The 6,598-nt window shown below is 37.7% G+C and overlaps 1 pseudogene; it reads right to left on the reverse strand.

Moving 5' to 3' along the window:
• Positions 1-6,316, reverse strand: part of LOC103896861 — a 28,007-nt pseudogene extending 21,691 nt beyond the window's left edge.
• Between the last annotated feature and the right edge of the window lie 282 nt (positions 6,317-6,598).

Below are 6,598 nucleotides of genomic sequence, written 5' to 3' on the forward strand. Positions count from 1 at the left end.
ATATCACAGGTGAGAGATCAAGTTGCAAATAGATGGCCAACCTGTTAAAATTAGGCCAAATGCAAGTTAGTTTTGTGCTCAATACAATGATATTCCTGTCAAGCTGTGCATTTCATTCTTTTAAATAACTCCCTAGTAGTTCATAAAAAAGCCTCACTTACCTTCAAGGGTCATTATAATAAAGGTTCTTAAAGGACATCACCTAATCCCATTCCAACATTTCTCTAAACTGTATGAGTAAAAAATTAATAACGTGAAATTTATTCAACCATAGCTTGAGCTGAGTTAGATGTTAAAACTTTTGAGAACTTTTCTTCAAGCTTATTTTTAGAACTATAAACTATGAAAAACAAAAAGTTAGAAAAGTGTACATTCCAGGCAATTTGATTATGCACTCAGCATCGTCTATATAGCTAGAATTAGTTTTACTGGAGAGTAAGTTTCTCTTACCACTAACAGAAAGAAAAAATTATTTAAGGAAAAAGATAATAATTACAGAATCCTCAAAAATTGCAGGATGACTCCAGAACAGATAAAATATGCACATACACATTCTGAAAAAGAACAGGAGAAAAGCCCTGTTTGCTCTTGAAACAAAGCATAATATGGAACAACATAAACTTTCCAAAAAATAAGTATCTAGCATCAAGCCTGTAAACCATAAAAGTTGTCGATTCAAATCGTTACAAGAACATCCACTCTTTTTGCCATGGACTTAAACTCAGTAGCCAGGTACCCATAACAGTACAGTGCTTTGGAATTCAGTCTCAAAGAGCAGAGTCTAGAATTTGGTAGGCTTTGAGGCATGAGATATTTTTCTTAGATATTTTATCTATTTATATGTCCAGATGACTATTAAAATTAATATATATTCCTGCTATAGCCTTACAAATATTTTTCTGTTAAACACATAGGATGTTCAAAGCCTTAGAAAAATTTCTATTTATGCTACTGAAAGTTTCTTACCTATTCAGATCTTCAAAATCCTTTGAATAATCGCCTTGGGAAGAATGATTCTTCTGACATGATTTGTAAGGATTTATACTAAAAGATGTAAGAATATGAGTTTAGGTATATGTTACCAGAAAAGTCTTCTAAAAGCTAGAATAATACAAATTTTTAAACAATGATAAAATAAGCACATTTAATAGATTTTCATACTACGTTTGTTTTTTTTAAAGAGTGTCATTATATCAAATAAAAGTGATGTACTATTTCTCCTTTACCACTCTTTCATTAACAAACTCCAGGTAGATGTGAAAAGGTCATGTTTCCTTGTTTGGGTTTGCCTAACCAACTGAATGCCTTATGGTAAAGCAGCTCAGTCAGTTCCTCCTGACATTGTTTAAAGAAAGCTTAAAAATAGTACACTGACATCACAACAGTCATTGCAAAAATTTGTAACCACAGTGAGACATTTTAAGCCAAGATTTCTGCTTACACAAGATCCTTCTAAAGCTTTTGCTTCATCCATTTTTCCCTTGAGTGAAGAGGTACTGAGCAGTTTACAGTAGGAAGTGCCTTTGTTAAGCATCAGCAGCCTACAGGATCTAAAGTGACTTATGTTAGTATTTCATTTATTTGCCTCCCATAATAAGATGTGGCACTTGTACATCACTTACACATTCTAAATTAAGCATGTTTTTCAATTACAGTATCGAAGTTAGACCTTACTGAAAAGCTACATCCTGAACTCACCATATGAACTTGATGTAAGACAAACTTGTACATACTTGCTTACTCTGGCCTGTACCAAGAAATGCCTTCCATGAGTACAGCTTTGTTAGGAAAGAAGTCAGTTACCTTTTTTGTTTTTCCCCCCCTTTTTTTATATTTCTGTTGCAGTGGTTATAAGGATTCTCCAAAACAGAGCTGGGATATGTTGTGCTCTATTTGTACTAATTACTGGACTTCCCAAAGATCCTATGTTCTAAGACGAGACATACAGAGGATGGTGCAGAGGAAGAGTATCTAATGCACGTATTGATGCAGACAAATGTATGATAGCCCTAGGGGTGTTTGGTTTTGTTTTTTAAAGGCACTGATAACCTAACTGAGCACAAATAATTAAAGACAAAGAATCCATTTAGCTTCTATATTTTATCTAGAAACATTGTGTTTTTCCTCAAAAGATGATTAACCAAAAGCCTCAAGAGAAATTATCTCCCACTTCTCTGGTGTAACTGCAATACTATAGAGAGAAGAGCAAGGAAAGTTCACTGAACAGAAGGATTGTCATGTTATTTCAAAATATGCTCTTTCGGAAGCAGGTATGGGATGGAGCAATGTGAGAGAAAAAACATAACCAGACTTGTGTGCTTGTGGTTATTTTGTTTGCTTTTAATAAGAAGCACTTATGCTTACAAGGAATCACTGTTTTGCAAAAGTAGTATCCAACCTTAAGAGTACAGAACAAGCAGACAGTTGAATGCAAACAACCCTCAGAGCAGCTGCTGTGAATAGGAACTCAGGCTGAACAAAAGAAATGCCCCAAAACATGGTTGGAAACAAGAAGAAATACAGCATATCCTGGCAAGCCAACAGGGTATATGGTTCATTTCAAAAGCCAAACTTCCTACTCCCATGTCCAGCACAATGCAGACTGCGCAGAAGAGTTCAAGCAAGTGATCAGATGCCAACTTTCAGGAAGCTGTCAGGCATATGAATGTAGCTGTAACAGCACCACGACCTGTCCTACTGTGCTCTGCACCCATCGCAGCTGGCATTAACACCTTTGGGCTACACGACTCGGCAGTCGCAGCTGCCAGCCAGGGAGGGAGATGGGGACATACCCATGGGGAATGACCAGGCCAGTAGGAACAGTGGCCTCGCTACCTCTCAAGTCTGTCTACCCACAGCGAGGATACGACACTGCTATATCCAAAGGGAAAGAAACAAGTTCAGCTTTCAGTCTTGGGTTCTCTACATCATTAATAACAGTTTGGGTTTCCTATGAGCCTTTATTATTATGGTGCAATATCTTTGCCATAAATCTAAGATTTTAAAATAAAATATCCTTGTTCTAAACACATAACCTTCAATCTGAAAGTCAGTAAAATAAAACAACTTTGTTAGTATTATCATATGAGGAAAGACATTTGAAGAACTAAGGCACCCCTCAAAACAAGAAAAAGCAGACGAATACATCTCTCCCCTCTCAGCTTTTTAGAAAACCAAATACAAAGTGTAGGAGAGCACGAGGAATAAGAGAAGAGGCTGAGAAGACACTATTTGGGAATTAAATAGGAAGGACTAGGAACTGGAAAAGTAGAATACACATGATTAAAGACTGAACAGGAATCCTATCATAATACAAAAACATGACAAAAAAGTGAACAAGAAGTTGCTGAGGGAGTTTTAATTTGATATTATATGTCTAATAACCAAAGATTCATTTTTTTCATATACTGCTTCACAGCAACATTTCTGTTACATACTATTCACTTCGGAAGACATGGAGTCTACCTGGATCTATGCCTGGGCTGAAGGTCAAGAAAGTTTAGAGATTAAATAATATTGAAGACAAACAGCAAAGAACAGTCATCACAGATTAATAAAACGCTGCGCTAATCAGAGCGCAGAACTTGCGCAACATTCTTTTAGGCTAACCTAAATGTGATAAACTGAAAAAAGGAATTACATTATCTTGGCTATAAGAAGCCTGTCTTCTGAAGTGCTATAAGGAATAAGAGGGTGAGGAGTTTTACTACTCCTGTCCTAAGTACCTAAAAGTACATAAAAAACCTCACTTCAGTTGCAGAAAGAGCAGAGGAAGACGAATTAGCTTTACAGACTACCGACATTCAAACTGTTTTTAGCATCTCAAGCCATAACTTATCATATTCAGTGTGGCAGAACAAGTTTCAAACTACAATTCTAAGAAATGAAAATTAATCTTCTATTACTTCAGGACACATACAAATTGTGTATTCCTACACTATGCATACATTGTGTAGAGATGAACCTGTGGATTTTGCTCATATGTCCAACAAAAGGATTTCTCTTTTCTGCTGAAGATGCTGCTATTTGATAAAGCTCATCTTCCAGGATAAACTTTGAAATGTTTGCTATAGGCCTGCTACAAAAAGTCTAATGGAGAGAATACATCAGGACACATACAAATTGTGTATTCCTACACTATGCATACATTGTGTAGAGATGAACCTGTGGATTTTGCTCATATGTCCAACAAAAGGATTTCTCTTTTCTGCTGAAGATGCTGCTATTTGATAAAGCTCATCTTCCAGGATAAACTTTGAAATGTTTGCTATAGGCCTGCTACAAAAAGTCTAATGGAGAGAAAAAATTTTCTGATCAGAATTTTTTTGTTGTCTAAACCAAGAAGTCCTGAATATGGATCTCCTTACAAAAAAAACAGTAGTTCTGTGGATAAATAACACTTCTCAGGGAAAATGAGATGGAATGAAGAAAAAAGGACAGTTTTTTGCTAAGATTTTAAGCTTCCAAAATCTACTTAGAAAAGGAATATAAAGCATTAAACACTATCCTCATATCACTAAATGTAAGTTAGGATAATACTCTTCAAACTTGGAAGGTAGTTACTACAATAAGCAGATTTATAAAAAACAGGATTAGTAAATTCAAAAAGACTGAATTTTTAACAGTCTTAAACATTAACACAGTATCTCTGAAGTAACATGTTGCCTCAAGAGGGAGGGAATGTTTAGAGGTAAATGAGCAGAAGAAGGCTGGAGATGCAATCCAACTAAGAAACAAGTGACCCATCCTAATTATCTCTGATAGCAGATGCTGCTAACAGATGCTCTCACATTATGCTGCAAAGTACAGCTGTGAGAACCAGAAATAGATACCAAAGATGCTAAACTCGAAAAGAGATACTTGAGATATCAGTCTAGGCAGACAAAGCACATTTCTTCCAATCACCTCTGCATTATGAAGCAATCCAAACATACACTAAGCCCTTTTGCTTAAGTTGTTAATTTTAAGGCTTCACAGCTGTTGGCAGAAATAGATATCAAGGATTATTAACAGATGCACTAACCCTAAGAAACAGTTTATTCACATCATAGTTGTAGTATGATGACAGCTACTTTGCCTTGCCTCATTTACCTTAGCTAGTCTCCGGTCAACAGAATTGTACAGAAGAGAGTAAAAGCTACTTGGAAAAAATCAGGGAAATAAAAGCATTTTGAACTGCCCAAGAAGTTTTACATTACAAACAAGAAAGGAATTACAATTTACTGAAGTATCTCAAGGGTTATTGCTCTTAGAATTTTTTTCCTGACGTAGGTTCAGCTTTTAAGCGTCACAAACCATGAAAGCCTGAATAAAAACCAGCTTTAAGATATCTGTATCTGTTCAGAAGTAAACCTAATAGCTAGAGCAAGACAAGAGATCAGCAGGAGATCTGCACATCAACAAACTCACAGAAGTATAAATAGCCTAGTGCAAACTACAACTTTCTGATATTTTCAGGATGCTAGAAATCTCCAAGGGCTATGCATAGCACTCCATCTTTCAGAGTAGCATCTAACTTTTTGGCATCTGATTTATTTCAGGTTCTACCAACTACAAGAGTACAGTTGTAGTAAGGAAGAAAACATCTACTTTCCAGACTCCAGTCTTTTGATTCAGTGAAATATTCTAGTGTTAATACCTGCTATAGTCTTTATCAACAGCCAGAAAAAACACCACTGAGGTGCTCAGCCTTTCCACATGGCTGACGTAATTCCAACCACCACCAGTGGGAATGTTTCTGTTGGTTTTTACACTGGCAAAACTGGTGTAAACCAGCTAGGCAAAATTATAATAAGCTGGACTCATAAATGCTCTGAAGAAAATATTTTGCCAGCATCTACATTCAGTGGGCCATCACCAACGCAAAAGTAACTGAAGACTTTCTAGAAGACACAATTTTTTGTGATAACACTTAAAAGCAACGAGAACAAAATGACTACAAATCATATTTTCACAACTTTTCAAGTTCCCTTTAGGAAAGTCTTTGTACACAAGTAATGCCCTGCCCATGCACCAGAAAAGGAAAGAAGCGATACCACACCCCACCCCTGAGAGCACTGCAGTTCTCAGTGACTGCTTTTAGAGGACAGCAACACGAAACTCTTACTGGACCACAAAATATCCATGCAGCCTCCAATATCAGTTAGCTGAAAACAGATGGCAGCGCAGAGAGTCACGGTCCCTGGAGAGCTCACTCATCGAGCCACTCTAACTCAAAAAGCTTTCACTTAGGAAAAACAACAGTTCGGTTACCTCTGTATCCTAGCCGGGACAGCAGGAGACAGCAGTAAGGACCATGGGATCATGATGGCTGATCTCTGCACGTCCAATAGGACACTTGCAGCCTACAAAAAACCCCAACCTTTAAACACTGCTTTTGGACGCTCACCATTTCGGATGTTACCATCCCCTAGACGATACTTCCCGCCGAAGCACAGCCGGGACGAGCGGGACCCGCTCAGGCAGCACGGCAGAAGCCCCACCAACACGCCGCCCTTACTGCCCCCATTTAAAGGCCACCCCTCCGGTGCCACACCACTCCCTGCCAGCAGGCGGAGGCACTGCCACCCGGCTGGGACCCGCCACCGGTTCAGGAAAA

The sequence above is a fragment of the Aptenodytes forsteri genome, unplaced genomic scaffold (assembly GCF_000699145.1).
Source record: "Aptenodytes forsteri isolate BGI_AS27 unplaced genomic scaffold, ASM69914v1 Scaffold33, whole genome shotgun sequence".
Lineage (NCBI taxonomy): Eukaryota > Metazoa > Chordata > Aves > Sphenisciformes > Spheniscidae > Aptenodytes > Aptenodytes forsteri.